The following is a 10,000-nucleotide window of genomic DNA, read 5'->3' as shown; positions in this document are numbered from 1 at the left end:
ATAGATATTTGAGTAAACAAATAAACAGCAAAATGTATGATTTAGATAAATGAAATTGCAGAGCAAAAATATTTGTACACTCGGAAGGTATCTCCTTCCTGGTCTTTTGTTCCCTGAGAAAATTTGTATATATTCTTGAATATATTTGTTTCAACAATCATGAATAAGAAAGCCAAAGCGATTTCTAGGCATTTGTTCCTTAATTCTCCCTCAATTAAAACTCAGATTATTGATGCCTAAAGAAAACACTCTTGAAGTGTGGCCCTCCAAAACGCCTTTTCAGACAGAGCGGAGCCGAGAATCAAAGCACATACAGTTAACAAATAAACGAGACAAGTCTCGCCTTTAATAAGACCAAAAGACTTGCCTGCCTGCCGTTAGGAAACGGATCCCCATCAATCTTCGGGTCATTATATCAAGCCACCTGCCCTCTTGAAGAACGTGTTAAGCCTGGTTCTTATATTTTGATGAATCGGATCAAACACCCAACCTCAGTTCCTCACTCATCTTCTTCAAGAAAGAATGCCATCGAGATCCACTTCATTGATAAAGGCGATCTCAGGTCCCAACAGTAGAGAGAGAGAGAGAGAGAGAGAGAAGTCCTGCAACTCTATTGTCAGTTTTTTTGCTCTCTGTGCATCACCAGCAAACGACCTTCGATCAATAATCAAATCGTTGGCCTACAAACGATGCAGCTTGCGCGAATAATCACTCGCTCTGCTGAATGAACTCCCAACTGCACTTTTTCCAGTTTATGGTGAAGATAGTGGAGAAGATAGTGGACAACATTCAGAAAATATTAAAATTGGTTTTTGTAATGTATAAGAAACTATCTATTACAAAGAATTCCTGGGATTATATATATATATATATATATATATATATATATATATATATATATATATATATATATATATATCTAAGTGTGTATGCATGTATGAATTGATGTATCTAAATACAAGTTTATATACATACAAAATTCATATGTGTATGCATACATGCTTGTATGCATATATATATATATATATATATATATATATATATATATAATATATATATAGACATATATTTTTTATGTTTCCTGAATACATATACACATTTACCCTAATAAGGCGACTCCATCAATGGAAGTTGACTTTACATGATAACAGTTTCTTTTTCAAAGCCAATATCATCCTGAATCAAAATTTCCGCATCAGCTGCTTCAAACGCTTGAGTAAATCTCTCTCTCTCTCTCTCTCTCTCTCTCTCTCTCTCTCTCTCTCTCTCTCTCGGCACCGCCGGGCCTCTGAATTTCACTCCATCTTCACAAATATATTGTCCTTCATTTCAACTAAAAGCACAAAAAACCTTCACATAGTTTCGGCGTATCACTTCTTTCATCAAACTTTTTACCTTTCTTACAGCGGACATAATGCACGAATAATCAAGCTTGATTTGCGCTTCTTCAGTCTTACATTTACGTTCAACATCCATAGTATATCATTTCGATCGATGAGAATTCCTTCAAAAATCGCTTTCCACATACCAACCTCTATTTCCCAAGTCATTATTCTTCTCTCTCATTCTTCCTACATATATCTTAGCAGCCTTGTGGTTTTAACTGAATTAGGCTTCAACTTTTCTTGCATCCTGCTATTCTTTAAAGAGCATACTCACAATAACATTCTTTATTCCCTACTTCTATGTGATGTTTACCTTGTGACCTTATCCTTGCAAAGACTTTCCGAATCACAATCATTTTAAAATTTTTCAACAGCTTTGCCTCATTTTTAACAGTGACTTAGACTACCATCTGCAATCATCAGCGTTCGGTTCGCGTTTTCTAGGATCACAGGTCGTTCCACAGAGTCCAGTGTTGCCACATATACAGATTAATCTTAAATATGCAGTTTTTTTCAACATAATTAAGATTCCCAGATTTTTCCTAAAAGATAAGCAAAAATATGCAGATTTTTAGGAGACAACAAATTTACCTAAAAAATTCAATAACGTTTCAAATTGTAGAATCTTTATCAGATCCATGTTCTTATTAGCAGCAAACTTCTTGTGGGGCCACGATATTTACGTGGTCAATATACCTATTATTTTTTTTTTATTAATTTCTTCCAAGGGTTGCCTTTCTTGGCTACATATTCATTTGCAACCTTCCGTTCAATATTATTCAACATTCGTCACATTCTGTAACATTCTTATCAGCAGTTTACAAGAGCACTGTAAGTCGGTTGAAGCAGTTTTATCACACTCATAATCAACCACCTATTAAATTCAGCCATCATCACAATCACAGTATTTTGTGCCGTAGATACCCATAACATTTGTTATCGTATTTTCTTCAGGCGAATTCTCAAAGTGAGGATTGGTTTTGCCTTCGGCATTTGTTTCTGCCTCTCCTGATCCCCGACTTCCCAAATGAGTAAGGCTCCTTAATTGCTGCATTCATAAGTGAAGAGCATCATTAAAAATTCATCAGTAAGAGCCCACTACCCGCCATTCTAAGAGGAAGAGCAACTTCATTTTAAAAAGGAGCCCGCCCTTCCAACGCATCACATTACCGCACACATGTGTGTGTAAGCAAAAGTCAGCATAAATGTGTTATGTATTTTACCGGAGCATTTAATGTACGACATTCATTCTTGTATGTTTGTACACTCACAGACTTACACACACATGCCAATACAACAAATGGGTCCTCAAACACACACAATAATGATATATCGACTAATTTATGCCTGGCTTTGGTCAATAAGTTCTATTAGTTTGAGAAGTAAACCTCTATATAAAACCATGTTCGTCTCTGCAAGGGCCAAATGGTGGTTTTCAATTTCAAGAACTTAAAACGAATAATAGATATATCCTTCAAGCCACTCTTACAGCTAATCTTCACGTCATTATTAAAGAAATAATACCTTACCAGTTAATTTATTCAAGCTTTTTCGTTTAAGACCTACTGTAGTCTGTAAAATATTCTACTTCTTTTTTACTTGTAATTGTGAGTTTAGGTCGAGAACTAACTGTTAAAGGTCCTGATTTTTTTGTAATCTTCGCTACAGTAAACAAACATCCTAGATATCTAAATCCCTCCGCTATTAGGAAGACTAAATATTTGGCAAGAAATATTACTAGTATTACTTAAATCAATATTTAAAGAAAAACAGAGAATGCGAAGTTTTCATGGAAATCACACATATTAACTCAATCGTGTCTAAAATTTTAGGTTCGTGTGTCTTAAGCCAGGCTCTCTTTCTTACTTTGAAACTGAAAGTAAAAGCCATGAGCAATAAAACGACATCAAGAACTTAAGCATTTCTACCTAATAAGGTGACTGTAGGAGCCTTCTTGGATTTAAAAAATTACATGGCTAATAGTTCAGAAACTCATATATTAAATTTTTTTTAAATTTTGAATGTCCCTCTGGCAGTGCGGCCCAAAATAACAATCATAAACTCCGTGTTAATCACCTGTTTCCGTGAACGAAAATAGTCAGGAAGATAATACCTTCATTAGAGCACGAGGATTTCTATCATATTAACCACTGCAAATATTGCCTAACATAATATAAGTCAGCACAAAAGCTTTTATTTGCCTAATAACTGCTTAATTAACAGCCGAAGTCTTGTCTCTCGCTCGGATATTTTCGGACTTCCAGAAAATCTGACGTTTTACCTCACAATGGAGATAAACCTTTTACGCAAGCAACCCTTTTCATCTTCTTGATTGCAAATGAGCTTCGCCCAAAAATATTATAATAAGGTCTATTTGTCCGCCCTGCCAAAAGATGTAAAAAGACTAATTGATCTTATGAGGGATCATTTCTTTCTTATCAGCTTTCTGTCAGTAAAAGGCAAACATACTTATGTGTTTAAACTATAATTACATTGAAGTATATCTTGGAATATGTCCCAAGATGTTTCTCCTTCCGTGGTGTGCACACGCGCACGCGCACACTCACACACACACACACACATATATATATATACATACATACATATAAATACAATATATATCTATATATAGATTGGAAATCATACTCTTTACAAAAAAAGTGACTTCACAAACAAGCGGAAAACTTACTTTCTCTACGAATTAAAACGTGTATTTTCACACAAGCAAAATTTTTGTGAAAACCGAATTGCCATTCAACAAGGAATCATAATGGTGTTAAGAACATAAAAAAACTCCAGTGTACCAAGGGATTTCTAGTTATTTAATAACATTTTGAGAAACATAATTCACACAATGAATATCACGTTCTCGTACAATTTACATTTGTAATAAGTGGGAATGAAATATATATATCAACGCTTATGTTATATAGGTCTAAACTACTTGACATAGCCTCTCATTATAATCACGATGATTTCAGTTGAAGTTATTTTTACGCTGTCAGTACGATCCTATACAAAATTGAAGAATAGCTTACATATACCAGGAAGGACACCACCTTGTACTGTCAGTCCCTCTGTTGCCAAATAGCCGATATGAGAAATGTATGTATGTATGTACGTATATATATATATATATATATATATATATATATATATACACATATACATATATATATATATGTATATATATATATATATATATATATATATATATATATATATATAATGAATGCATTGTCGCTTCTAGAAAGTCGGATCTTTAATAAAAAGAGTATGGCCAGCAGAAACTTCAGCATTTTCGTTAAAACTTTATTTTTATCCAACGCCTACATTTCGGGATACAAATCCCATCTTCAGTGCTAAAAACAGGGAAAAAATTAAAATTCTATACATTAAATCAGACTAAAATGGGGCAGAGTAGTATATTATGCTTTTTTAAAACATTATATTGATTAATTAACATTATATCAGTAACATATTTCACTGATATAATGTTAATTAATCTATATATTTTTTAAAAAGCATAATTCACACTGTGCCCATTTTAGCCTGATTTAATGAATAGAATTTCAATTTTTCCCTGTTTCTAGCCCTAAAGATGGGAATTGTATCCCGAAACGTAGGCGTTGGATAAAAATAAAGTTTTAACGAAAAATGCTGAAGTTTCTGCTGGCCCTACTCTTTTTATTATTATTATTATTTTATTATTATTATTATTATTATTATTATTATTATTCTTATTATTATTATTATTATTATTATATATATATATATATATACTAGAGAGAGAGAGAGAGAGAGAGAGAGAGAGAGAGAGAGAGAGAGAGAGAGTCGAGACGTGGAAATCTCGCACAAGTGTTGAAAAATATTTTAGAATGCATGAATATCCTGACCCTTTGGAAATGTCGATTCGCAATATTTAGAACTAACTTTTTTCATTCTAAGTTACTGATTATGTCCTTTCCTATAAAGGTTAAACATACGTATTCTTAAAGAACACGCAATATTTAAATTAGGTGCAATATTGAATAGACAGACCTACTTACTCTAGTTGATGCGTGCAGAAATGTCCAATTCGAGTGCCCATAATAAATATTCTCAGCCGTCCATATGTAGATAACTGCGCCCCTTTAAGTCAGCATTGAATTCTTAATCAGCTTTCATCGACTGGTATCGTCCCTAAAAGAGGGACAGTTAATTGTTGCATCCTGCGAATTTACTTTTAACTTTGGACATGAAGTATTAGAACACAATAGTCAAGAATTAGAAGTAAAATCCCACACAAAGTAAAAGGGTAAAAGTTTAGCCCTTACATGCAGCGTTTACTAATTTATTATCGTTTATTACTTAATAATTTGTTAATTTATTTTTCGTTTTCCAATAACCTATATCTTCTTTCCGTATTTCTTACCTTCTGTTCTTTCTAATGAACGCCGTATTCTTTGGAAGCTTGAATTTCAAGTCAGTGGCTCCAATGGTCTTCTTCCATTTGATCAGAGTTCATCTTCCGAATAATAATAATAATAATAATAATAATAATAATAATAATAATAATAATAATAATAATAATAATAATAATAATAATAATAATAATAATCTGGCTCAAAAACTTCAAGGCCCTACACCCACGAATAGCAGAACAACTCCAGCATAGTATCTCAAATCACCAAGCACCCAAATGGATGACCACAGGAAGAACATCCTTAGTACAAAAAGACCAGAGTAAGGGAAATATAGCCAGTAACTACAGGCCTATCACCTGCCTACCAATAATGTGGAAGTTACTAACAGGTATCATCAGTGAAAGGCTATACAAACTACCTAGAGGAGACAAAACACCATCCACCCCCACCAACAGAAAGGCTGCAGAAGGAAGTGTAGGGCACAAAAGACCAGCTCCTGATAGACAAAATGGTAATGAAGAACAGTAGGAGAAGGAAAACCAACTTAAGCATGGCATGGATAGACTATAAGAAAGCCTTCGACATGATACCACACACATGGCTAATAGAATGCCTGAAAATATATGGGGCAGAGGAAAATACCATCAGCTTCCTCAAAAAATACAATGCGCAACTGGAATACAATACTTACAAGCTCTGGAATAAGACTAGCAGAGGTTGTAATATCAGGAGAGGGATCTTCCAGGGCGACTCACTGTCCCCACTACTCTTCGTAGTAGCCATGATTCCCATGACAAAAGTACTACAGAAGATGGATGCCGGGTACCAACTCAAGAAAAGAGGCAACAAAATCAACCATCTGATGTTCATGGACGACATCAAGCTGTATGGTAAGAGCATCAAGGAAATAGATACCCTAATCCAGACTGTAAGGATTGTATCTGGGGACATCAGGATGGAGTTTGGAATAGAAAAATGCGCCTTAGTCAACATACAAAAAGGCAAAGTAACGAGAACTGAAGGGATAAAGCTACCAGATGGGAGCAACATCAAACACATAGATGAGACAGGATACAAATACCTGGGAATAATGGAAGGAGGAGATATAAAACACCAAGAGATGAAGGACACGATCAGGAAAGAATATATGCAGAGACTCAAGGCGATACTCAAGTCAAAACTCAACGCCGGAAATATGATAAAAGCCATAAACACATGGGCAGTGCCAGTAATCAGATACAGCGCAGGAATAGTGGAATGGACGAAGGCAGAACTCCGCAGCATAGATCAGAAACCAGGAAACAAATGACAATACACAAAGCACTACACCCAAGAGCAAATACGGACAGACTATACATAACACGAAAGGAAGGAGGGAGAGGACTACTAAGTATAGAGGACTGCGTCAACATCGAAAACAGAGCACTGGGGCAATATCTGAAAAGCAGTGAAGACGAGTGGCTAAAGAGTGCATGGGAAGAAGGACTAATAAAAGTAGACGAAGACCCAGAAATATACAGAGACAGGAGAAAGACAGAAAGAACAGAGGACTGGCACAACAAACCAATGCACGGACAATACATGAGACAGACTAAAAGAACTAGCCAGCGATGACAATTGGCAATGGCTACAGAGGGGAGAGCTAAAGAAGGAAACTGAAGAAATGATAAACAGCGGCACAAGATCAGGCCCTAAGAATCAGATATGTTCAAAGTACGATAGACGGAAATAACATCTCTCCCATATGTAGGAAGTGCAATACGAAAAATGAAACCATAAACCACATAGCAAGTGAATGCCCGGAAACTTGCAGAGAACCAGTACAAAAAGAGGCATGATTCAGTGGCAAAAGCCCTCCACTGGAGCCTGTGCAAGAAACATCAGCTACCTTGCAGTAATAAGTGGTACGAGCACCAACCTGAAGGAGTGATAGAAAACGATCAGGCAAAGATCCTCTGGGACTATGGTATCAGAACGGATAGGGTGATACGTGCAAACAGACCAGACGTGACGTTGATTGACAAAGTCAAGAAGAAAGTATCACTCATTGATGTCGCAATACCATGGGACACCAGAGTTGAAGAGAAAGAGAGGGAAAAAATGGATAAGTATTCAAGATCTGAAAATAGAAATAAGAAGGATATGGGATATGCCAGTGGAAATCGTACCCATAATCATAGGAGCACTAGGCACGATCCCAAGATCCCTGAAAAGGAATCTAGTAAAACTAGAGGCTGAAGTAGCTCCAGGACTCATGCAGAAGAGTGTGATCCTAGAAAGGCACACATAGTAAGAAAAGTGATGGACTCCTAAGGAGGCAGGATGCAACTCGGAACCCCACACTATAAATACCACCCAGTCGAATTGAAGGACTGTGATAGAGCAAAAAAAAAAAATAAATAAAAAAAAAATAATAATAATAATAATAAGACATGAATATATGTGAATTTATTTAATCTCTATGCCAATTAACCAATTGAAGATCAAAACAAAAAAGACAGAAATTGGTGGCTGAAAAAAAATGTGAAAGGAGAATAACAACAAACTTCCCACCAAAACAATTATACTGAATAGGATAGATTTCCCCATAAATTAACTACATCAACTTACTGCACTTTTTTTTTAATCAAACAGGTGAAACACGTCTTTTAATAATTCACTACAGAACTCATTCGCAGTCAGTCAGTTCTAACAATCAGGTATAAAATTAAAGCTGCATGATTAATTAATAAGTGGCTTGCAAAATCAATTCCTTATCAGTTCACGTTACCAATCACTTTAGTATTGGATTCGTAACCATAAGGATTATGATTTCTCGCAATTAATTATGGACCGTTTGAATAATGATTAATTATAAGCAATTTCAATAATTGAATTGTCTGGGGGCAGCATTTCACTATCTTGCTATAATATACATTTCATTCTAAGTACCAAACATACATTAAAGCTCCTCTCGCTATAAGCCTTTCTAGAAAAACAATTCAACTAGAAACTACAAAATTCGTGAGGATAATTCTGTAAGCACTAAAAACTAAATTCATTACAGAATGCAACTAAAGGAAGACATGAAATTAGTCAGTGGGAAAATTACTTCTTCTCAGCCATTTACCACATAAAAAGCCTATTTCCTACTCAGAAATATTAGTCAAACGCTGAAGATTATTTCAAAAGCAATGCAATAGAAGTGACTATAATATGATTCCTAAATGAAATGCAATATAGAATTTAGGCCACAAGCCAAGCACCGGGACCTATGAGGTCATTCAGCGCTGAAACGGAAACTGACAGTAACAGGATTGAAAAGTTCAACTGGAGAAAAGCCCGCAGTTGCACTAGGCAAAAAATTGTTAGAAGAGGGTGGAAAGTAAGATGGAAGAAATAGAAAATGAACGGAGGTATAGTAAAAGGAGTGAAAGAAGTGGCGGCTGGGGGCCGAAAGGTCACTGCAAAATCCTAAGTAATACCGTCAGTGCCCCACGTACGGTGCACTGATGGCACTAACCCCCCTACGGGGCCTAAATGAAATGTACCTGTCAAAGAACTCTCGTCACTAAAATTTATTAGACGAGGATCAAAGGTCAACAAAGATTGTTTCTAGTTTTTAAGATGCCTTATGCCAAGACCTTAGATACTACCATGGAATACTAACCGCCTACTGGCTCATGACAAGGTACGTAATAAAACAAACATTTTAGAGGCGAAATTTTGGATTTTCGTAAGAAAAAAGTGTGGTCTTGCCAACCCACTCTAGCTGATCATTCCACGTAATCTTTGAAAGTAATAATGAGGAAATGACTGAAGTCTACATGGGTGATGAAGTGGAAACAAAATATGAGAGACTGGAAAATAAGTATGAGGAAATTAATGAGGTTTAGATGGGCGATGATGGAAAAAAATGAGAGAGGGAGAAAGACCAACAACCTCATACAGAGCTCATGCCCAGTATCAACCTTCAAAAGGTATCACTGAAATGTTATTTGAAGGGAAATGACGAGAGAGACAGACGGTAAGATAATGAGAGAACAGCAGAAACAGCTCCTACATCACTGAAAGAATGAAAATTATAATAAAGACGCATGAAACAAGACAAAGCCGATCGCCAGTTTTAAAAAAGTGGAGAAAATGCACTTTGCACATTTTGAATAGCAAATTCATTATAATTGTTTACGGTAGAAAGCTACATTCTTTTAAAATGAAAGGTTATCAAAA

Source organism: Macrobrachium nipponense, chromosome 2 (genome assembly GCF_015104395.2).
Source record: "Macrobrachium nipponense isolate FS-2020 chromosome 2, ASM1510439v2, whole genome shotgun sequence".
Classification (NCBI taxonomy): Eukaryota; Metazoa; Arthropoda; class Malacostraca; order Decapoda; family Palaemonidae; genus Macrobrachium; species Macrobrachium nipponense.
This window is presented reverse-complemented; position numbering follows the sequence as displayed.